Source organism: Chiloscyllium plagiosum, unplaced genomic scaffold (genome assembly GCF_037043375.1).
Source record: "Chiloscyllium plagiosum isolate Xiang-an unplaced genomic scaffold, Cpla_swu_hap1 HiC_scaffold_18, whole genome shotgun sequence".
NCBI lineage: Eukaryota > Metazoa > Chordata > Chondrichthyes > Orectolobiformes > Hemiscylliidae > Chiloscyllium > Chiloscyllium plagiosum.
In genome coordinates this window covers 37,614,952-37,640,031 of record NW_028270156.1, presented here as the reverse complement: position 1 = coordinate 37,640,031, position 25,080 = coordinate 37,614,952, and the positions used below count along the sequence as shown (strand labels likewise).

Sequence of the window (25,080 nt, the reverse complement as noted above, 5' to 3'; positions counted from 1 at the left end):
GAGAAACAGGGAGAAAGCAGAGCTGAACATGTGGCTGCAGGGATGGTGCAGGAGGGAGGGCTTTGGATTCCTGGATACTTGGGGCTCTTTCTGAGGAAGGTGTGACCTCTACAAACAGGATGGTCTTCTCCTGAACCAGAGGGGTACCAATATCTCAGGGGGGGGGGGGGAACTTTGCTAATGCCCTTCGGGTCTTTTAAACTAATGCAGGAGGTTGAAGGTAGTGAGGTCAGGGATAGGTTTACAAAGTCGCGAGAGGGCACCAGCAATCAGGATATTGATTTGAAATGTGTGTACTTCAATGCCAGGAGCAGCCAGAATAAGGTAAGTGAACTTGCAGCATGGGTTAGTACCTGGGACTTCGATGTTGTGGCCATTTCAGAGACATGGCTAGAGGAGGGACAGGAATGGTTGTCGCAGATTCTGGGATTTCAGCAAGAACAGAGAAAATGGTAAAAGAGATGGGGATGTAGCATTGTTAATCAAGGGTAGTATTACAGCACCTGAGATAATGTTTGAGGATTCATCCACTGAGGTACTTTGGGCTGAGTTTAGAAACAGGAAAGGAGAGGTCACTCTGTTGGAGTTTTCTTTAGGCCTCCAAATTGTTCCAGGGATGTAGAGGAAAGGATAGCAAAGATGATTCTCGATAGGAGCAAGAGTAACAGGTAGTTGTTATTGGGGACTTTAACTTCCCAACATTGACTGGGAATACTATAGTTCAAGTAGTTTAGATGGGTCAGTGTTTGATCAATGTGTGCAGGAGGATTTTGCCATATTGGATTTGGTACTGGGGAAAGAACTCAGCCAGGTGTTAGATTTGGAGGTAGGTGAGCACTTTGGTGATAGTGACCATAAGTCGGTTATGTTTAACAATAACAATGGGCAGCGATAGGTAAATACCACAGGGAAAGAGGTATAACTGCAGAAAAGCAATTATGATGCAATTAGGCAAGATTTAGGATGCATAGGATGGGGAAGCAAACTGCAGGGGATGGACACACTTGAAATGTGGAGCTTATTCAAGGAACAGCTACTGCGGGTCCTTGATAAGTATATACCTATCAGGCAGGGCAGTAGTTGTCGAGAGAGGGGGCTATGGTTTACTAAAGAAGTTGAAGCTCTTGTCAAGAGGAAGAGGAAGGTTTATGTGAATATGAAGCATGAAGGCTTAGTTAAGGGCTTGAGAGTTAGAAGTTATCCAAAAAAGATCTAAAGAGAGGGCTAAGAAGAGCCAGGAGGGCACATGAGAAGTTGTTGGTGGATAGGATTAAGGAAAACCTTAAGGCCTTCTATAGGCATATCAGGAGTAAAAGAATGACTAGAATAAGATTAGGGCCAATCAAATATAGTCGTGGAAAGGTGAGTTTGGAATCTGAGGACAGCGGGGAAGTGCTTAATGAATACTTTTCATCAGTATTCACATTGGAAAAGGGCAATGTTAGTGAGAATATGGAGAATCAGACTACCAGATTAGATGGGATTGAGGTTGACAGTAAGGAGGTTTTAGCAATTTTGCAAAATCTGAAAAGAGAGAAGACCCTGGGCTGGATGCGATTTATCCTCGGATTCTCTGGGAAGACAGGGAGGAGATTGCAGAGCCTTTGGCTTCAACCTTTATGTCATCATTGTCAACAGGAATAGTGCCAGAAGACTGGAGGATAGCAAATGTTGTTCCCTTGTTTAAGAAGGAGAGTCGGGACAACCCTGGTAAGTATAGGACAGTGAGCCTTCAGTTGTGGGTAAGGTGTTGGAAAGGGTTATAAGAGATAGGATTTCTGGAAAGGAATAATCTGATTAGGGATAGTCAACACGGTTTTGCGAAAGGTAGGTCGCGCATCACTAAACTTATTGAGTTCTTTTGGAAGGTGACAAAACAGGTGGATGAAGGTAAGGTGGTTGATGTGGTGTTTATGGACTTCAATAAAGCATTTGATAAGGTTCCACACGGTTGGCTATTGCACAAAATAAGGAGTTTTGGGATTGAAGGTGATTTAGTGATTTGGACCAGAAATTGACTAGCTGAAAGAAGACAGAGGATGATGGTTGATGGGAAATGTTCATCCTGGAGTTCAGTTACCAGTGGGGTGCCACAAGGATCTGTTTTGGGGCCACTGCTGTTTGTCATTTTTATAAATGATCTGGAGGTGGGCGTAGAAGGATGGGTTAGTAAATTTGCAGATGACACTAAGGTAGGCAGAGTTGTAGATAGTGACAAAGGATGTTGTGGGTTACAGAGAGGCATAGATAAGATGCAGATCTGGGCTGAGAAGTGGCAAATGGAGTTTAATGCAGAAAAGTGTGAGGTAGTTCACTTCGGAAGAAGTAACGGGAAGGCAGAGTACTGGGCTAATGGTAAAATTCTTGATTTGGAGATGCCGGTGTTGGACTGGGGTGTACAACATTAAAAATCACACAACACCAGATTATAGTCGAACAGGTTTGATTAGAAGCACACTAGCTTTCGGAGTGTTGCTCGACAACCACCTGATGAAGGAGGGGCGCTCCAGAAGCTAGTGTGCTTCCAATTAAACCTGTTGGACTATAACCTGGTGTTGTGTGATTTTTAACTTGGTAAAATTCTTAGCAGTGTAGATGAACAGTGCGATCTCGGTGTCCAGGTGCATAAATCCCTGAAAGTTGCCACCTATGTTGATAGGATTGTTAAGAAAGCATATGGTGGTTTGGCATTTATTGGAAGGGGGATTTAGTTTTGGAGCCACGAGGTCATGCTTCAGCTGTACAAGACATTGGTAAGGCTGCATCTGGAGTATTGCATGCAGTTCTGGTCACTGCATTATAGGAAGGACGTGGAAGCTTTGGAATGGGTTCAGAGGAGATTTACAAGGATGTTGCCTGATATGGAAGGAAGGTCTTACGAGGAAAGACTGAGGGAACTGAGGCTCTCTTCATTGGAGAGAAAAAGTTTGAGAAGAGACTTAATCAAGATGGTTAGATAATCAGAGGGTTAGATAGGGTGGACAATGAGAGCCTTTTTCCTCAGATGGTGAAGGTTAACACAAGGGGACATAGCTTTAAATTGAGAGTTTAGGACAGATATCAGCCCCCTTGGGCCCCCCTTACACCATTCCTGATGAAGGGCTTATGCTTGAAACATCAACTCTCCTGCTCCTTGGATGCTGCCTAACTGGCTGTGCTTTTTCAGCATCACACTTTTTGACTCAACTAAATAAGAACCCATGGGATTCAAGGGAAAGTGGAACTTTGTTCCAAAATTAGCTAAATGCATGGATGACAAGAACACTGATAGGGTGATAAATAGTGAGGATAGCCATAACTGCAGGAAGATCAATGGATTGCTCAGTTGGGTAGAACAGTGGCCAATGAAAGAAAGGACGCTGAAGATTATAAGGGTCTTGGTGTGCATATCCACAGATCACTAAAGGCAGCAGGGCAGGTACTTAAGGAGGTTAAGAAGACATGGGATACTTGTCTTTATTAGCTTAGGCGTATAATACAACAGCAATAAAAGCAAATTACTGCGGATGCTGGAATCTGAAACCAAAAGAGAAAATGCTAGAAAATCTCAGCAGGTCTGGCAACATCTGTAAAGAAAGAAAAGAGCTGACGTTTCGAGTCTAACTGACCCTTTGACTGACAAAGGATCAGTTAGACTCGAAATGTCAGCTCTTTTCTCTCCTTACAGATGCTGCCAGACCTGCTGAGATTTTCCAGCATTTTCTCTTTTGGTAATACAACAGCAAAATGGTTATTTCAGAACTATATAAAACTCTGGCTAGGCACAACTGAAATACTGGATTAGTGGTGCTGGAAGAGCACAGCAATTCATGCAGCATCCAAGGACAACTGAGGTACTGCATGCAGTTCTAGTCATCTCATTATTAGATGTATGAGATTGCACTAGAGGGGATTCAGAGATGAATTACCAAGGTGTTGCCTAGGCTAGCATTTTCTTCCATCAGTACAGAGGCCTTGGATCCCCTCCAAGGCCAACATATCTTTCCTTAGGTACAGGGCCCAAAATTGTTCACATTATTCCAAATGAAGTCTGACCAGAGCCTGACCATTATATCTGATTTGTATTCTAGCCCTCTTGAAACAAATGCCTTCCATCCTGCCAACTGAACCTGCATATTAAACTTAAGAGAACCCCAAACTAGGAGTCCAAAGCCACCTTGTAGTTCAGATTTCTGAAGTCTTTCTCCATTTAGAAAGTAGTCTATTCTTCTTACCAAAGTGTATAACATCACACTTTCCCACATTGTGCTCCATCTGCCACTTCTTTGCCCATTTTCTTAGACTGTCTAAGTCCTTCTGCAGCCTCCCCACCTCCTCAACACTAACTGTCCCTCCACCTATCTTTGTGTCATCTGCAAACCTTGCAACTTTGCCCTCAGTTCCTTCATCCAGATCACTAAAATATAATATGGATAGTTGTGGTCCTAACACTGACTCCTGCAGAACTCCACTAGTCACCAGCTGCCCATCCTGAAAAAAACCCCTTATCCACACTCTTTGCCTCTTGCCAGTCAGCCTATTCTTTATCAATGCTAGTAAACTGCCCCTAACACCATGGACTCATCTTCTGTGCAGCACTTGGTCAAAGGCCTTCTGAAATCCAAATAGATCACAGCCACTGGCTATCCTTTGTCTAACTTGCTCATTAATTCCGCTAAGAATTCTAACAGATTTGTCAGGCATCACATACCCTTCATGAAGCCACGTTGACTCAGTCTTATTTTACTATGCACTCCCAACTACTCTCAAATCTCATCCTTAATAACGGACTCTAAAATCTTACCTATGACCAAAGTCAATATAACCAGCCTGTAATTTCCTGTCTTATGCCTCCTTCCCTTCTCAAACAGGGGTTTTACAATCACAATTTTCCAGTCCTCTAAGATCCTTCCTGACTCTAGTCATCAATCTTCACCATCAATCTTCTTAGCTATTACTTTCAGAACCCTAGGTTGTCATCCATCCAGTCTGGGTGATTTGTCCATTTCAGATCTTTCAGCTGCCCCAGCACCTTCTCCTTAGATTTGGCCATGACATTCACCACTCCCCCTGACTTGCATGAAATTCTGTTATGCTACTGATGCAGTTCCTCTGCCATTTCTTTGTTCACCATTACTACTTATCTAGCCATATTTTCTCATGGTCCAGTGTCGGCCTTTGCTTCTATCTCACCTTCCATATATCTAAAAAAAAACTCTTTGCAATCTTCTTTTGTGTTACTTGCTAGCCTATCCTCATATTTCAGATTCTTCCCATCTGATGTAGTCAAATACACATTCTGTTTTATCTACAAATTACGTAGTATCTTCTCTTTTCTAAACTAGTTTCCCATTTAAATTCTTGCGATACAGGTATTACTCCATGTTAGTCCTTTGCAATAATGTCTCTTATCTAGAATTGACACTAGTCCAATGAGTCCAATGTATGTTTCCTTTGATATCCTTTTCAAGGGTAGTGTGAGTGAGAGATAATGCTGAAAAGAATGTTTATTGTTGACTAAGAAAAAGTATCCGCCTGAACCCATTTAAAAAGTATTGTCTGAAGATATTTGATTCATGAAAATGGTTGCTTCTCCAGTAGAACACTTTCCACCTCAAAAAGCACATTAGCAATAAATTAGGCGAGGTATGCATCCCATACCTCATAATCGGAAACCAAAAGGACCTTAAAATTAGCCCTACCATAAATTGAACTTGTTCAATGTAATATATTTGATCAGGATTAAAAATAGTAACTTTATATTCTTTGAGACCCTAACAAAAGTAAATTTATAATGGCAATGTTTGTGTTTAAAGTAACTACTGTATATTTATTGATGCTGATCCTGCTGTTCCTCATTAACACCCAAAGCACTCCTTCATGTGAGCAAACATCATTCTATGTATTTCCTTTCTGGTCTCCTTAATGTGATCTGGCCCATTCTGTTTAGTGATTTTAGACCGTTTGATTGATATGTATCTTTTGCCGAGCTGAAAATGTGTTGCTGGAACAGCGCAGCAGGTCAGGCAGCATCCAGGGAAGAAGGGCTTATGCCCGAAACGTTGATTCTCCTGTTCCCTGGATGCTGCCTGACCTGCTGCGCTGTTCCAGCAACACATTTTCAGCTCTGATCTCCAGCATCTGCAGACCTCACTTTCTCCTCATGTATCTTTTGCCCTCTTGCTGAGATATTTGTATCCTCGATAGTCACAGGTGAGGTGCCGGAAGACTGGAGGTTGGCAAGCGTAGTGCCACTGTTTAAGAAGGGTGGTAAGGACAAGCCAGGGAACTATAGACCAATGAGCGTGATATTGGTGATGGGCAAGTTGTTGGAGGGAATCCTGAGGGTCAGGATGTACATGTATTTAGAAAGCCAAAGACTGATTAGGTATAATCAACATGGCTTTGTGCATGGGAAATCATGTCTCACAAACTTGATTGAGTTTTTTGAAGACGAAACAAAGAGGATTGATGAGGGCAGAGCAGTAGATGTGATCTTTATGGACTTCAGTAAGGCGTTCGACAAGGTTCCCCATGGGAGACTGATTAGCAAGCTTAGATCTCGTGGAATACAGGGAGAACTTGCCATTTGGATACAGAACTGGCTCAAAGGTAGAAAACAGAGGGTGGTGGTGGTGGATTGTTTTTCAGACTGGAGGCCTGTGACCAGTGGAGTGCCACAAGGATCAGTGCTGGGTCCTCTACTTTTTGTTATTTACATAAATAATTTGGATGCGAGCATGAGAGGTACAGTTAGTAAGTTTGCAGATGACACCAAAATTGGAGACGTAGTGGACAGTGAAGAGGGTTATCTCAGATTACAACAGGATCTTGACCAGATGGGCCAATGGGCTGAGGAGTGGCAGACGGAGTTTAATTCAGATAAATGCGAGGTGCTGCATTTTGGGAAAGCATTCATAGCAAGACTTATACACTTAATGGTAAGGTCCTAGGGAGTGTTGCTGAACAAAGAGACCTTGGAGTGCAGGTTCATAGCTCCTTGAAAGTGGAGTCGCAGGTAGATAGGATAGTGAAGAAGGCATTTGGTATGCTTTCCTTTATTGGTCAAAATATTGCGTACAGGAATTGAGAGGTCATGTTGCAGCTGTACAGGACATTGGTTAGGCCACTGTTGGAATATTGGGTGCAATTCTGGTCTCCTTCCTATTGGAAAGATGTTGTGAAACTTGAAAGGTTTCGGAAAAGATTTAGAAAGATGTTGCCGGGGTTGGAGGATTTGAGCTATAGGGGGAGGTTGAATAGACTAGGTCTGTTTTCCCTGGAGCATCGGAGGCTGAGGGGTGACCTTGTAGAGGTTTATAAAATCATGAGGGGCATGGATAGGGTAAATAGGCAAAGTCTTTTCCCTGGGGTTCGGGGAGTCCAGAACTAGAGGGCATAGGTTTAGGGTGACAGGGGTAAGATATAAAAGAGACCTAAGGGGCAATGTTTTCAAGCAGAGGGTGGTACATGTATGGAATGAGCTGCCAGAGGAAGTGGTGGAGGCTGGTGCAATTGCAACATTTAAGAGGCATTTGGGTGGGTATATGAAGAGGAAGGGTTTGGAGGGATATAGGCCGGGTGCTGGCAGGTGGGACTACATTGGGTTGGGATATCTGGTTGGACCAAAGGGTCTATTTCCATGCTGTACATCTCTATGACTCTATATTGGCTTCAAAAGCTTCTTCAAAATCTCAAACAACCTCATGACGTTAAACAAAAGTTTCCCTTCTCTAAAGACACATGTCTATACTTAGATTCAAATAGCAACCTGACAATGGTTTAGATTACTTACAGTGTGGAAACAGGCCCTTTGGCCCAACAAGTCCTCACTGACCCTCCGAAGAGCAACTCACCCAGACCCATTCCCCTACACCTAACACTACAGGCAATTTAGCATGGCCAATTCACCTAACCTGCATATCTTTGGACTGTGGGAGGAAACTGGAGCACCCAGAGGAAACTCACACAGACACGGGGAGAATGTGCAAACTCTACACAGACAGTTGCCTGCAGCAGAAATTGAACTCAGGTCTCTGGTGCTGTGAGGCAGCAGTGCTAACCACTGTGCCACCATGCCACCCAGGTGTCTCTGCAACTGTTGCTGCTCATGTGTTGAAGTGTCAAAGTCCCAATGTGTAGTTTTGTATAATGAGCTGTGAGGCAGAAGTAAACTTGTTTAGCTTGATATCCATGAAGATCGAGTGAAAGTGGGTCTTTCTGACTGTTAGCCATGGTGAATCCGAACATGATTCTTTTCTTTTCTTGTGGTTGTTATATGTGAGCTGTAAGTTAGGAGTGAGTGATACTAGCACAGATCTTAACTCAATAAAAATAGCTGTGTTATACTGGCAGCATTCTAAATAAAATGAGATACAATAGAAAACTTCATAATAAGGGTATATGTATGTAAGAAGAGATAAGCCTAATTTTTTTTCATTTCTTTTTAAAGTTTGTGTAACTTCCAGAATCATACAAACTAAAGAGATCACACATTCCACCATGGCTGGGCTGGTCTTTGTAGAAAACATCCATTTGACAATGTTATCTTCTCTATCCCCATAGCCCTGAAAGTTTCTCCCCTTCATTTAAAAAGAGGTTAATGTCAACCTAAAAATTTAGGCTAGAGTCAAACTCTCTGAGTAAGTCGAAATTAGTTTTCAGCTCAATATGATTAAAACCAAAGTTATCATTTTTGTCCAACTTACCATCCCTACCAATAGCTCTACATACCTCTTCAAAAGTCTCTCAATCAATTTCCTGGTACTAAACCTGGATGTTCTATTCAATACTGAAGCGATTTTTTAAAATCTCCTCTTTAGTTTATTGTCAGACCCCACTCTTCCACCTCCAGATATGCAGTAATATGTATAGCTCTCCCGAGCTGCTGTTAAAATCCTAACTCGTGTTTTTATCTCTTCACCAACTGAGTTTTCCAACACATTCGCTGCAAGCTTCCCACTTTCTCCTTTCAGAAATTTCAGCAAATCCAAACCTCTGCAGCCTGCATTCCATTCTACACAATGCAGTTGTGATGAGGGCATTGTGGCAATGTCATCAGCTCAGTAACCAAAGTGCCCAGGCTAGAGCCTTAGTAACATAGCTTCAAATCTGATCACAGCAGCCAATTGCATTTAAATTGTATTAATTATTCTGGAATTAAAACTTAGTCTGTGATGATGACCAGGAAGCTATCATTAAGTGAATTTTTTTAAAAGATCTGGTTCATCAATGTCTTTACCTCATCTTGCAGTCACTCCTGACCACCAACAAAATGGCCTAGCAGGCCATTCAGTTCAGGAATCTGGCTCAGTGTCTATTTATTAAGGACAATTGGAGATGGGCAACAAATGCCTAGCTAGCAATGCCCACATCCCATTAAGGAATAAAAATACTACTCCCATACACCTGAAACACATCCTTGTCAAGTTTCATTGGCTCATTGTGCCCCAGCAAAATAAATTCATACACTTGCCATTAAATTGTCTCATGGTTTTAGTCTATCAAATGAAGCCTCACCCTCTGTTCCTCAAACCCTCGATTTATTGCTTCCTTTATGGTCCAATTTTGGCATCTGGTTTTTCAGTCACTACAACTCTGGAATTCACTGCAAACACCATTTGTTTGCCACCTCTCTCCTGGTCTTCAAAGGCCTTCCAAAAATGCATTTCTTCAACCTGCAGTTTCCTCAATTTAAATTCTTCCTCTTTCTATTCCAACCTCCTCTTATTAAATGCTACACATCATTAATTTATGTGATGAAGTTTGAATAAATGTACCATTTCATTGCCACACGCCAGGATATTGTAAATAGATTGGATGAACACAAATCACCAACAAGGTGACAACAAAAAATTTCACGCTTCATATAAGAGCAAGATTTAAGCTGTATGTACAATAGTCATCACATTGGCATACCTATTTATACAGATTGTTACAGAAATGGGGAAGAATAAGCTGTTACAAGTAATTGGTATTATGGTGCACTTCAGATCATGGTAGCATGAGGTAACCATTATCATTTGCGAGAAGTCGACAGGTGGGTCACATGAAAGGTCACTACAATTTGGCTCACAGAATTAGACACAAGGTTTTCATTATTTTCAAGTCAAATAAGAGCAGTGTTTTGAGAAAATAACATTACTCAGTAATAGCTACCAGTAAAATTAGAAATTGGGGCTCTTTTCAAAAGAATATTTCAGACACTCAGCTGAGAAAGCTTTGCAAGTCCTAACACTAATATGCCATGTATGGCATAGTTAAAAGGGTTTCCTGATATTTTAATGTTTTACCTGATATTGAACATAAAGACATGGAAGGGTTCCCTTATCAATCCTTTTAAATACTGAGTAGGCTGAGCACTGCTACATAACATTGAGAATATTGCAATTAAGCAGTAACAACCCTGATCTGAAATGGAAAGATTGAGTCAAGATTATTCTTTAATATCTAGTCACTCCTGTTGGTGACTATAATGACAGGTGAGAACATGAAACCTGACAGTGATGGTGCTGTCCCATCCATTTCATCATCTGCAAACAAATTGTTGACTAACATTATCCAAACTCATCCACAAAGAAAAGCAAGTTAGGTAGAGTACTTGCAAGGCTGATGCTGTTAGTTGAGCTGGACCTCAGCACAAGTCACCTTCTGCACAGGAGAAAACATAAAACAAACTTTTAAATAAAAGTGCTTAGGAAGGCTGGATGAAAGATAAAATAAAATAAAGGAAATTAAAATAGAGAACATATGAATGAATGAATAACCAAATCAGAAATAAAAGAGGTCAGAAAAAAATCCTTGAATCTTGGATCACCTGACCTTCTTGGAATGTATGCAGGATGAGAAACTCAAATTTGCAGTTGTGTCAGGAAACAGTTTCTAGTTTTGTTTTATAAAATATATTGATAACCTGAACTACTCACTATTTAAATCTGAAATCAGAAACTTTTCATTAGTCTAAATCCATTGAGGGTTTACTCTGCATACCAGTTTTGACTCAAAATATATGTTCTGAAACTTTGTTTCCAGCACACAAATTCCAAGATGCCACAGTCAGTAAGGAAATACTACAGTCTCAATGCTCTCTCTTATGTATTAGTTTACAGAGTATAAGGAAAGATACAATTGCTGAAGAACAACGTAAAATCCACTTATTAGCACATGTTTTATTTGGGTGCCATCCCTTTGTACATTTGTTTCAGGTTTCTCATTGTTAATAAGTTCATAGCATAGTCTTTTAAAATTTTCAAACTGAATAAAGGTGCCACGCACCAAAAGCTGAGATATACACATCCATACACACCAAACTGCACATTGGAACCTTTGAACACATGTTACAAATGGTCACCGGTGCTGTCCTGATTCCTAGTCTATTCCAAAATCACACATTATTGTCCATTGTTAAAAGTTTGAGATTAGTACTTCTTCAGTGATGTATAATCAGATGTGTCCAGTTATACAGCTAGCTCCATACTGATCACCAAAAAGACAAATGAAATTCTATGAATTTGCATGTATCATGGTTTAATATTCAAAATATCTGTTTGATTTCAATTTTTTTAAAGTGTTTTCCATAACCTATTTCAAAGCTAAAGTGGCAAGACACTATTGTCTCAAGATATCTCACACCTTTTTTCAACATGCAATGCACAATCTGTTTGGTTACAATCCCAGCTTTATTGTAGTGATTAACATTGCTTCACATTGTCACTCTCCTAGATAAAAATAAAATTGTAAATAAAGCTTAATTGTGTTTTAGTGATAAGGATAACATAAAAATAGAAGAAAGTTACAACTGAAAGGGAAATATAGTCAGATAAAATTATTAGGATGTTGCTGGAATGGAGGGTTTGAGTCATAAAAATAGGCTGAATAGGCTAGGACTTTTTCACTGGAGCATAGGACATTGAGGGGTGGCCTTATAGAGGTTTATAAAATCATGAAGGCCACAGATAAGGTGAACAGCAAGAGTCTTTTCCCAAGGGTGGTGGAGTTCAAAACTAGGGAGCAAATTTTTAAGGTGAGAAGAGAAAGTTTTAAAAAGGACATCAGGGGCAACCTTTTTTACACAGAGAATGGTTTGTGCATGGAATGAACTACCAGAGACAGTGGTGGATGCAGATACAGTTAGAACATTTAAAAGACATTTGGGTAAGTATTTGAATAGGAAAGGTGTGCAGGGATAGGGGCCAAATGCAGGCAATTGGGATTAGCTTAGTTTGGGAACATGGTCAGTGTGGATTAGTTAGACCAAAGGGTCTGTTTCCATGCTGTATGACTCAGTGTTATCCAAACTAGGTATTGTTTGTGATGTTTTTCATGGATGCATGCAGCAATACCATAAACTATTACATTACAGAGCCTGGGGGCTCTCTGTAATATATTCAACCTTGAAACTACCAATTTCTAAGAATCATTACCCAGACTGATGGAACACCTGAATCTAAGCTTTCTGTATCCATTATCAACATAAATCTCTCCAAAACTGTATATAAAGCAGCCCCTTTTCTTTTTAACCTGTCCTTTGACTGTTCCTTTGCTCTTTCAGAAGCACAACTGAAACACATTGCTTTACAGATTTAACATCTGTTAGCATCTTTGAATGAGGTTGCTACATTTGTTGACAAATTTTATGTTGTTGTCCAACCTCATCTCGTACTCAGATCTGAATTGGGTTTGAAGCCTAAAGCCACAGTGTTATAAGTTTCTGAACCATCCATTCCTCATACAAGTCCTTTTTAACATTGGCCAGCATTTGAGAGATCTTTCACAGGTGGTCTTCTGCTGTCATAAATGTTCAACTTCAGCCCAGAGACCAAAATAGTTGGTTATTCAATCAATTAATAAAAACGTTCAGACAGAGGAAGTGTTTTGAATATTATTTTACTTTTATTGGCAGGTTTCCCCAGCTGCTGTCATGACTCACCCCTTTCTATGGCATGTGCAGTTCATACTGCATAGCCAGACACACACCCACTCCATTAGTATGTGATGTCTTCATGGAGGGAAACACATACAGACGTACTTGAGTAATTAAATGCAGAGCATCAGGACAATTCCCTTGGCTGTTCTCAACATGTCCACAACTGAGATAGTCAAGGGGCACCACATTGCATTTGCACACACACGGAATGCAAAATTTACTATAAAACTACTTCACAGAATCCCCACAATGTGGAAAAAGGCCATTTGGCCCAACAGGTACGCACCAACCCTCCAAAAAGCATCCCACACAGACCCATCAACCCTGAGCCTAATGCACCTAACCTACACACCCCTGTGGACAATTTAGCATGACCAATCCACCTAACATGCACATTTTTAGGCTGGCGGAAGGAGACCAAAGCAGCCAGTGGAAACCCACACAGACAGAACATGGAAACTCCACACAGACAGCGGGAATTAAACCCACATCCCTGACATTATGAGGGAAGCAGTGCTAACCACTGAGCCACCATGCCACCTTCTCATTCACTGCCATTAGAATGTTCTTTACTGCCATTTTGATCACACTGACGCAATTATTCTACAATTAGCCATTTTATACTCAAGATGAATTTTGTTTAGTTTCTGCTGTTTCCCATTATGTTTTGGCAAGTTAAAAACAATTGGTTCAAAAACATTAAAAATATTAAAATGGAACAGGTGAAATAAATTTTAATTGAATAGTGTATATTTTAAGGCAAATTATCTAATCATGGGGTACTCAACCAGTTTAACATCACAAGGGAATAGTTAAAAGGTGGCCATTCAGGTTGTGTATCTGTGCTGACTCTCTTCAAGAGCAAGTCAGCTAGATTAATTTCCCCTCCTTTTCCCTGTTGCCCTATAAATTTCTACTCTTAAGAGAATGATTCAATTCTTCTTTAAAAGTCACGTTTGATTCTGCCTCCATACTTACAAGCAATGCATTCCAGATGCTAACAACTTACTGGGTTAAAAAAAGTGTTTCCCTGCATGACTGCTAGTTAATTTGATAATCCCTTAAAATAAATATTTAATTCATCCACACTTTTCAAAGTGACTGTTTATTTTGGTTTCCATTATCATTTCACCACCCAATTTCAATTGACTGCTTGTATTTGCTGGATTTAGCTTTATATCTTGCTTTGGACAAGAGTGTAGCATTTGCATTTCTCCAGTTTTCTGGTATCATCCCCCTAAGTAGAGACGACTGATCAGTATTTCTACAATTCATACTCTTACTTGTCTCAGTATCCTCAGAAACCCCCTCACACCCCATCAGTTAAGGTGGCATTTGAATTTTAAGAACAGCCAACTTTTCTAAACCTCCAAACCTCCTGAAGTTCTGAAACAAAAACAGAAATTGCAGGAGAAATTCAGCACTCTGAAGATGACTCACAGGATTCAAAATGTGAACTTTGCTTTCTTTCCACAGATGCTAAGATTTTCTTGCAATGTCTGTTTTTGTTTTCTGAACCTCACCCTCACCAAGTTTTTTGCCCAATCAATCCCTCATTCTTATCAAATTTTGCCCACCTAGTACCTTGTTTTTCCCTATGCCTTTAACAGGATTTTCTTTCTTGGTAAAGATAAACTCTAAGCATTCATTTAATACCTTAGCAATGTCCTCTGACTTCATGCATGTGTCTCCTTTCTAGTCTCTAATAAACTCCATCTTACTACTTGTTTTTTATTATTCATTATGATGACAATATATTTTCTGACCATTCTTTTACGACTTATAGAATCCCCACAATGTGGAAAAAGGCCATTTGGCCCAACAGGTACACACCAACCCTCCAAAACGCATCCCACGCAGACCAATCAACCCTGAATTCTGTACAAAATTCTGTAATCCCTTTCATGTTAGCTACCAATATATTCTAATACATTCTCTTATACACTTTCCCTCAGAATTTTTTCCCATTTAGTCTACTTCTCAACTGTCTTAGCAATCTGACAACTGCTTTTTCTTGCTTTATCTTACTCTTTATATTTTTTGTCATCATGGAGTTCTGGTTTTGAGTCTCCTTCTTTTCCTCGAGGGATGTACACCAATTGTACCTAAAACATTTTATTCTGTTACAGTTTACCTTCAAACCTTTGATTTCAATTTACCTGGGACTGATCCATTCTCAGGGAGGAGAAAGTGAGGACTGCAGATGCTGGAGATCAGAGTTGAAGAGTGTGGTGCTGGCAAAGCACAGCCGGTCAGGCAGCATCTGAGGAGCAGGAGGGCTCCTGATGAAGGGCTTATGCTCAAAACATTGATTCTCTTGCTCCTCGGATGCTGCCTAACCGGCTGTGCTTTTCCAGCACCACACGTTTCAGCATTGATCCATTCTCACCCTAATGATAGTCATTTCATCCATTTTATGTATTTTTATGCTAGATTGTTCTGTGTTCTTTACAGAACTAACCTAAATCTTATTATGCCATGATTATTATTGTCTAACTGTTCCCTGCTATAATGTGACCCATTGGACCCACCTCATTTGGTGGAACCAGAGCTCCCAATATTACCTTCCTTGGATCAGAAACAAATTGATCAAGAGAATTTTCCAAATACAATTCTAAAACACTTCCCCCTCAAACTGACTACCCATAAGTGATATCTCATCACACCCTAACTTATCTATGTATAGTTCTGTCTAACATGAGTGTGATGATAGGTAATGAAGGCTATATATCCCAAAGACTTGCAAATTGAAACAAACAGCGTGTCCCTTCAGCTGTTCACAACAGGCAAAATACTGACTGTACAAACTATCTCAGAATACATGGCCAACAAGAGAGGTAATTGGCCAACATTTGCTAAATATTCCTGAGCATTCTAAATATTACAATGACAACAAATTTAATATTGCAAAATTTGGCTCACACTAAGTCGCACTTGCACAGACCTGAAACTACAATATTATTCACAGGGCCCTGCTCGTTACAGACTGAAAGAACATGTACACACATTGTATCTACTTCAACTCGACAAACTAGAAGGCAGCCACTCTCTGGTACTTAGTTATGATTTAAAACATCAAAAGGGTAGAAAAATAATTTGATCTTAAGGCAAAGTGAGATTTTTAAAAGGCAGGAAAGGAAATGAAAAAGCAAAGAGGTAGTAGAAGAAAGTTTAGTGGGAAGGAGCAAAATGTCTCAAAGATTGTTTATCAGTGGAATGAAGGGATGACAATGAGCAGTTATAAGGGAGACAGGACTGGGTGGCTGGAAATGTATGCTCAAATAGGTTGGGTCCAAAACTTTGCCGAGGTTTGAAAGCGAAGGCAAAGGATAGAAGTCGATTCATTAAGATTCAGAAAGCCAAAGGATGAAAATATGAGCGTGTAGGATATGATAGGATGGAGGTTACATGAATTGTGAATGTAACCAAAATAAAAATGAAAGATCAGTCCAGAAAAGTAAGAGTGAATCTGGTCCTGTTAGTGAGCTGTTTTTACTCCAACCTCAGCACTGGCAGTGGAATTTTAGATAAGCAGATAGCTAAATAACTCTCTTAAATCCCAGATATTATTTCATGGAAGTATGTTTAAACAGATTTTGCGGGGGTGGTAAAATAGTTTGAAGGTGTGTACCTGACTCTTGTTTCTAACACTTTGCAGAACCTCTGTTCATTCTCTGAGTCTCTTAGAGACACTTCCTTCACCTACACATAATAGAGAATTTAGTCATTTTTTCATAAGAGGAATGGAATAACATTTATTTATTTTTAAAACATAGTATCATAATTATCAAAGGTTATTGAAGTAAAATGGATAATAGATTGGACAAACAGCCTTTACTTTAATGATCTGAGCCAAATTGAAATATTTGCTATTAAAATTGGTCTCGATGCCTCTGCAGTATGGGCTGTCAGAGAAATTATCCACAACTACCACTTCTCATCACTATCCATTGGTGCCCATTTATTGGTGCTAGAAAATTTGTATTTGTAGACACTGAATGACAGCAAAATTCATTTTTGTCTAATTGTTTCAAATTGCCAAACAGACCAATAAACTTGAAAAACAGCCATTTGGACAAGATATATCTCCTTTATCAGTATTTGCACTCATTCTCAGACTTTATTCTCAGCCACAGTGTACAGCTCCCTGGGTCAAATGTCAGGGTGAACCAATTTACCCCATATCCATTTAACAGTTGATAGGTCATTAAGTAGCTTTATGTGAGATTTATACTTTGATCCAAGTAAATGGGACATAGTTCTTGGGCCTCCATGGTGCTATCAGCTGTGATGTCCATTGCTGGGACAGCAAAAGCACTCAATAGCAATTATTTGTTGGAGTGGGTGCAAAGTGAGAGAGCTGAGGGGTGGGTGGAGTCGAGTGTCTCACTAGGACCAGATTGGCAATGGCTATGGTGAGGGTGTGCTGACCAGGATCAGGAGGGGTGCACAGGATAGTTAGGCCTGGTGGAGGAGCAGGGTAGTTAATCCTGGTGGAAGACAAACATGGAGTAGCAAGGTGATCTTTGCGAGAAAGCTATCAGGTTTCATACATTGCACTGGTCTCTACCTGCCCGAGAAAGAATTGTACCAATTATGTTGGAAAGAGGCCATTTTCATGCCTCACTTGGCTTATGTAGACAGACTTTCTAACAAATCTCCTGCTGCTCATAGAAGTATGATAGGAGCAGGCAAGTAAACACCAGTAATGGTACCCATAGCATTGCACCAATTTTATGCTTCCCACTTGCTAACCTCAAGGAAATGTAAAATTCAGCCCATGCTTTTTCATCAGGGTGCAAAGTTTATCACACTGGTACAGAATCTGTGGCTAATGTTTGGATTTCTAGTGAGGAATATAGAAGCAAAAATTATAAAACCTATGATGATAACCAAATTCAAATGGGTTAATTCATTATGGATTCAAGTCTGGATTTCGTTCATGAGACAGGTGCACAGAGTCAGAGAATTTCTGACTCCATGAGACTGAATTTTAAAAGAGTTTTGGACTGGGAGGTGGGATCATTGAGAAGCAATGGTGAACAAACCAGAAGCAAGAGGAGGATCCCAGGTAACAAGTTGAGATGGGCAGCAGGCCTGCCTCAGGGTAGTGGCACTGCATACAAAAAGTTCTGTAAATGAATAGAATGAAAAACATCCCTCCTAACTCCTCTCACCCTACATGATCCCAATGTCCCTGTAATCACATCATAGCCCCTCAAATACTCCATACCAATCTATATCCCTGTACCCATATTCCATAATATCTTCTACTCTCAGAGCCAACCTTTTCACCCTCACCTTTTCCTTTGGTTCTTTACTGCTCCTTTACTGACTTATTCAAACCTATGTACCTCACCCGCCACCATTTGCTCTTACCCAGTATCAACCATAGGCAGATTGTAAAGCCCATACAGAGACAGGTAAAATAAAGTTCTTAGTGACTACTTAAATTTTCATTATACTGAAAAAATGTCCTGATTCATAAGAACCAATTTACTACAATTATAGCGTCATAGAATCACAGAGGTGTGCATCACCGAAACTTCAGTCCAGTTGACCTTTTGGTTGTCTAAATTACCTAGTCCCATTTGCCAGCACTTGACCCATATCCTTCTAAACCCTTGCTAATCATGTACCCATCCAGATGCCTTTTAAGTGTTATAATTGTACCAACCTCCAACACTTCCTCTGGCAGTTCATCCATACACACACCACCATTTGCCTCCTAGGTTTCTTTTAAGTCTTCCCCTTTTTGGCCTAAATCTATGCCACCTAGTTCTGGACTCCCCCAACCCAGGAAAAAGACCTTGTCTATTTACCCGATCAATGCCTCACATGATTTTATAAACCTCTATAAGGTCATCCCTCAGCCTCTGATGCTCCAGAGAAAACAGCCCCAGCCTATTCAGCCACTCCCGAGAGCACAAACCCTCCAACCCTGACCACATCCTTATAAATCTTTTCTGAACTCTTTCACGTTTCACAACATCCTTCCCATAGGAGGAAAACCAGAATTACACACAATATTCCAAAATTGGCCTAACAAATGTCATGTACAGCCACAACATGACCTCCCATCTCCTGTACTCAATGCTCTGACCAATAAAGTAAAGCATACTAAATGACTTCTTCACTATCGTATACATTTAAATTCATGTACTTAGTGCCTTAAAACCACAATGGCTTATAACAATGCAAGTTGGAATTCATATTCCTACTTCACAGAGTCTACAAACACATATGGCTAGCAAGCAAGCTGTTAAATGGCAGACATCCCACTGTAATAATGAATTGTTGCTAAATCAGTCATGTAGCAGTAACTAAGTAATGGAAGTCCTCAGGCTAATGTCAATAAATGTTTTTGTTTAATTACTAGATACTTCCCAAATATTTTGAAGTGTGGGGCTTTTACATTCCTCCTCAGATACTTTTGACAGTTCCTCTTGATACTTTTGACATGCTCCCTTGACAGTTTTGACAAGTCAGTTTGATGGATCCTCTTGACAGTTTTAACTCTTGATTTTGAAGATAAGTTGGTAGTTCTGATGAGCTGACAGTTAATAAGATTATGCACTTTTCTACACATTCATGCCTACATTTAATAACTGTAAAATAAAGTTCTTAGTGACTACTTAAATTTTCATTATACTGAAAAAATGTCCTGATTCATAAGAACCAATTTACTACAATTATAGCGTCATAGAATCACAGAGGTGTGCATCACCGAAACTTCAGTCCAGTTGACCTTTTGGATGTCTAAATTACCTAGTCCCATTTGCCAGCACTTGACCCATATCCTTGGTGGGCGGCACGGTGGCACAGTGGTTAGCACTGCTGCTTCACAGCGCCAGAGACCCGGGTTCAGTTCCCACCTCAGGCGACTGACTGTGTGGAGTTTGCACGTTCTCCCCGTGTCTGTGTGGGTTTCCTCCGGGTGCTCCGGTTTCCTCCCACAGTCCAAAGATGTGCAGGTCAGGTGGATTGGCCATGCTAAATTGCCCCTAGTGTTAGGTACGGGGTACATGTAGGGGTATGGGTGGGTTGCGCTTCGGCGGGTCGGTGTGGACTTGTTGGGCCGAAGGGCCTGTTTCCACACTGTAAGTAATCTAATCTAATCTAATTGACTCATCAAAGGTTCCCTGGAACCATACTCAAAGCAACATGGCTATCCAAAAGAGCTTCACAAAGTTCAGAACTGCTCTTACCTAGTCTAACTCTACACATTTTTGGTTATGCAATCCTGCATTACCAAAGTCCAACTTGGGTGGAGGCAGTTGATGATTTAAATGGCTAGCTGTTTCTGTCAACCATGCAAGCATGAAACACAACTCAGCAACTTCCTGCCCTGTGAAGAAGAGATGAGTTGTGTTCATGGGTGATTTCATCTGCAATTTTTGCCACAATGGAGAGGCGGTCCTTTATTGCAAAAATGCATGCTTAGGTATCAGACTTAGGATCTTCCTGGCCCAGCAGTTCAATGCTGCACTGAGGAGAATAGTTACTAACTGGCTATTCATTGGATATAGTACAGTCTTTTCCATGCCATGATCATAATGTAACATGGTTTATTTAATTTTTTTCCAACCAAATGACCACAAACTCTATATAGTTGATGCAAAGTTATTAATGTAGATGTACAAATAAGCTGTCGATTTCATGTGAAGCATGCAAGTGACTCTCAACATCCATTTTTTACTTAAAAGTAATCTTGGAGGGTACATTAAAAATTATTTTACAGATTTTCATGAATATGCATTCATCATGAGTATAAATAATATATCCTAAAAGAACAATATTAAATATTTATGAAATCCTTTGGGGAAATCAGTACTTTCACCAACTACTTCAATCCCTTGTATGAAGCCAAATCTTCTTTACTTAGACTGAACAGAAAACTGCTACAAGGCAATATCATTAACTGCTACAATATGAATCATTAACAAATATGCAGCTAATAGTCTCAAGATTTATGTTACATTTGTCTCTCTGCAACCTCAAAGACACATACTCTTACTCAGGTGCAGGTCTATGAGCAACTTCAGTTCATTGGTGTCCTTCTCCAGTAGATACATCTCGCAAATGTTGACTTCTGAACATGAGCAGTGAGGGATCAACTGTGTGAGACATTATATTGGGCTTTGATCCTAAGTATAATTCTATTCTTTTCATCTAATATCCACATTTTCCAGCAAACATCACTTAATAGTTGTCAGGAAAGAAATTTTTTTAATAATATTTTCTTAGCTACCACCTTGTGTCCCCTACTCCATTTATCTCTTTCTTTTACCTTTTCAGTTCACTCTTCTCTTTTTCGCATCTGTTATTTGAACCAAAGCCAAATGTAGCACCCAACTGCTGTGCCTGAATGAGATTAGCTGAGAATCAAACAGGAGCTTTCTATCTGTATAATTTGGTATCTTACCAGGCCGAACTTTCTATAACCAACCAGTCAATCTGGGACTTTGAAATGTTTCTACTTTTTTATGAGATTACCTGTGCAGGGATTCATTAAATTGCAAACTACTCAATTCAATTGAAACATCTGTTTCTTACGAGTTCTTATTTTAACCTGATCAGGTTCTGATGTTTATATGGTATTTTTATGACTTTCTGGCACTACTTTAAAACATAACCCTCCCATTCTTGATTAGCAACATTTTGGCTAAAGATCAACATTTTACAATTTGTGACATTTGTGGGTTGAGATTTACTTGTATAATTGCTTCAACCTGGTACAAGATGAGAGGGCTTTCTGAAGTCACTGTCATTCAATGTTTTTGACGTCCTACATAATTCAATACAGAGAGATTATTCAAAAAGGAGAAAATGAAAGATGAAAAGAAACAAAGGGGAGTGGAGAAAAGAGGCAAGACGAGACGAGTGGGAGAAGGGGACAGAAGGTGACAGATAAGAGGAATATTGCAAAAACCCTAAAGTCTGAAAATAAATTTGGCAATTGTCAGGAATCTCTAGATTGAATCAATTTTGCTTTAAAGTAAAATCTGTATTAGAAGTTGCTGGACAATTTCAGGTCAATGTCCCTCATTAAAAATCATCCAAACTAATGATCTTTGTGTAAGTAACCTGAAATATAGACAGAATATTTGGAATTATAATTTAAACGAAATGTCAGTGAAGCACTAGCAGAGATTGAGGCTTATCCACAGCCTTTAACAATTAACCACATTTAGTGACCTAGAAGGTGGAGAGAACTTGTAGAATGACTGAACAAAATGTTAACCTGTTGCTGTGATTATTCACATTACTTCACTGTTAAGTGTAGTTTTTTTAAAATAAAATGTTCCATTTCTTAAGTGCTGTAACTGCATAGTATTGTAATTTATAAATTTTATTTTTGCTGTACTTTTTGTAGTTCCCTATTGTGCTGCAGCTTACAAGATGCATGATCAAGAGTTCAGGCAGTCTGAAGTAAATATTTGTGGTCCTTTTTCTGCTTCTATGTAGGATGTAATGATGGACAGAGAAACATTCTAGCTGTATTAATTTAGGTTTTCTGTTGACAAGGGCGTAGTTGACACTATTTATTTAGCGAGTTTCCAAGCATAAAGCGGCTGCTAAGAAGACTGTACTGTGGATCGCATATCCATTAATGATTCTCTTATGGAGTAACTCCATGCGTTGTAGCAGCAGTTTCAGTAGCTCCTTAGCACACAATGAGCAGTTTCAAGCAAGTTCAGAGCATTTTCATTATCAGTAGTTGGAAATATGCCTGCAAAGGTTCCCTGCCTAATAAGATCCTGAACGTGCTCCTTCAGGAACCTTCAGTTGAGGTAACCAGTCATTTATGAAAGCTGAACAAAGTGTGCATTCAGGGTTCAGTTGCAATTTGACACAACATGAAATTTAGCATTTAGCTTTCACTCCCTAACATAATAATACATTTATATTGTGCATTCATATAAAATATTTCACATATAACTCTACACACACACACACATATATACATATTTATCATTAGACACAAACTACTGGTATAACATGCATCATGATTTCACATAAAATCATAACATCATAAGAATAAGAGAAGTTTTTGTTTTATTGGTCCATCAAGCCTCCTCCACCACTCAGTGAGATCCTGACTGTTCTGATTGTGGCCTGAATTCCATTTTATTGTCTGTACCCCATAACTAATGTCAACCAAAAGTCTGTCCAACTTAACTTTAAATACATTCAATGATCTAGCCTGGCCTTCTCCCTGTGGAACAAATCACCAAAGATGAAGTGCATACAAACTAAGCATAGAGTTGAAAAGCATACAGACTGAGAGCACACCACGCATAGGAAAATACAAATTAGAAGCATGAGTAAGCCATTTGTCCCCTCAAACTTGCTCTGTCATTTGATAAAATCGTTTCATAATATTGTGGTCTAACTCCATTTTCCTGTGTACCATTTTTAACCTTAGACTTTCATGTCAATCAGTAATCTATGTAACTCAACTTTTGAATATATTCTACAATTCTCTGGGGACAGAGAATTCCACAGAGTAATGAGATCCTGAGGGAACAAGTTTCTATCATAAATGGTTCACTCCCTCTTTTTAACCTATGCATCTTGCCCCTGTCCTAGACTACTGGATGAAAGGAAACATACTCTGCCATTGTTTCTCTACCATGTTAACTTTCAACCTACTTTTCCAGTCCACTTCCAGCCAACTCTGTCCTCATACTTTTGTCATTGTCTTTATTTAAATTTAAGACACTGGTTTTAATTCCACTCCCCCCAACCAACACCAAACTTTATGTGAAATTCTATCATTTTAAGATCATTGTCACAAAAATGATTCTTTGTACTGAAGTAAATTATTAATTTAGTCCCATTCCAAATTGCCAGGTTGAAATAGTCCATTGTTTTGTTGGTTGACAATGTGTTGTTATAAAGCACTGTCCTAAAAACGCTCCCTGAACTCATCCTCCATGTTACCTCTGCCAATTTGATTTTCCCAATCCATATGAAGATTGACATCTCCACAAATGTTGAAATACCTTTCTTACAGGTGTCAGCATTTCCCAATGAACACCCATCCTACAGTATAGTTACTATCAGGAGACCTTTTCTCATCAATTACCTAGTTCCTTTGCTCTTTCTTATCTCAAACCAAACCAATTCTGCATTTGATGCTCTGAACAAAATCATTTCCTTCCGGCCTTCCTGATCTCAATCTTGATTTACAGAGGTACAGCACCACTTTTTCCTTTCCTCCACTTTTTCCTTCCAAAATGTCAAATACCCTAGAATTTTCAGATTCTAGCCAGGAGAACTTTTGCAAACAAATCTACAATGGATATCATATTGGATTCATAGTACAATCAATTCATCCATCCTGATGTGAATGATGAATGCATTCAGATGAGGAGAGTTTTTAGTATAGTCTATTTTTACTATTTTTCCCTATTGTGACATTACTTGCTAGCACACTTATGCTTGTATGCTCCATCCATTCCTGTCATACTCTGATTTGGAGATGCCCGTGTTGGACTGGGGTGTACAAAGTTAAAAATCACACAACACCAGGTTATAGTCCAACAGGATTAATTGGAAGCACACTAGCTTTCGGAGCAATGCTCCTTCATCAGGTGATAGTGAAGGAGCATTGCTCCGAAAGCTAGTGTGCTGCCAATTAAACCTGTTGGACTATAACCCCCTGGTGTTGTGTGATTTTTAACTTTGTTATACTCTGGTTATCATTAACTGCAGTGCTATCTTGAACTATTGCATTGATCTTCCTCTTTAACTTTTCAAATATCTCCAAGTGAACTCCATCCTCATTATTTAATTTAAAGTTTTCTCTAGAACCCTAGTTATATAATTCACAACTACTCTGGTCCCATTGCAATTCACGTGAAATAAAACCAAAACGAAAATTGGAAAGTTTCAGCAGGTCACTTTTTCTTTTTCTCCTTGTTTCAGATTTCCAGGATTTGCAGTATTTTGCTTTAATATTAGCAGGTAAGATCCTAACAATACAGTTCCCCTTTTTTCCCAGTATTGTTATCAATGTCTGTTGAGTCAAAACCCATCTCACACATCAATCTTTGAACCAGGCATTCAAATCTCTGCTCTTATTTTATCCGAGGTTAATTTGCTTGTAACTCAGAGATTACCTTTGCTGTTCTGCTTTATAATTAAATCCCTAGCTTCTCAAAATCTCG

At 39.5% G+C, this 25,080-nt stretch overlaps 1 protein-coding gene across 22 annotated transcripts in view; it reads right to left on the bottom strand.

The window, feature by feature from the left end:
• sox6 (SRY-box transcription factor 6) overlaps positions 1-25,080 on the bottom strand; it is a 636,702-nt gene that overhangs the window by 561,403 nt on the left and 50,219 nt on the right. The window contains exon 1 of one of the 22 annotated variants that reach the window (XM_087996518.1): positions 16,536-16,765. The exons of the other annotated variants lie outside the window; for them this stretch is intronic. The gene's annotated coding sequence lies outside the window, so the exon portion shown is untranslated. Of the gene's footprint in view, positions 1-16,535; positions 16,766-25,080 lie in introns of those variants that run through there. 22 annotated transcript variants of the gene reach the window in all.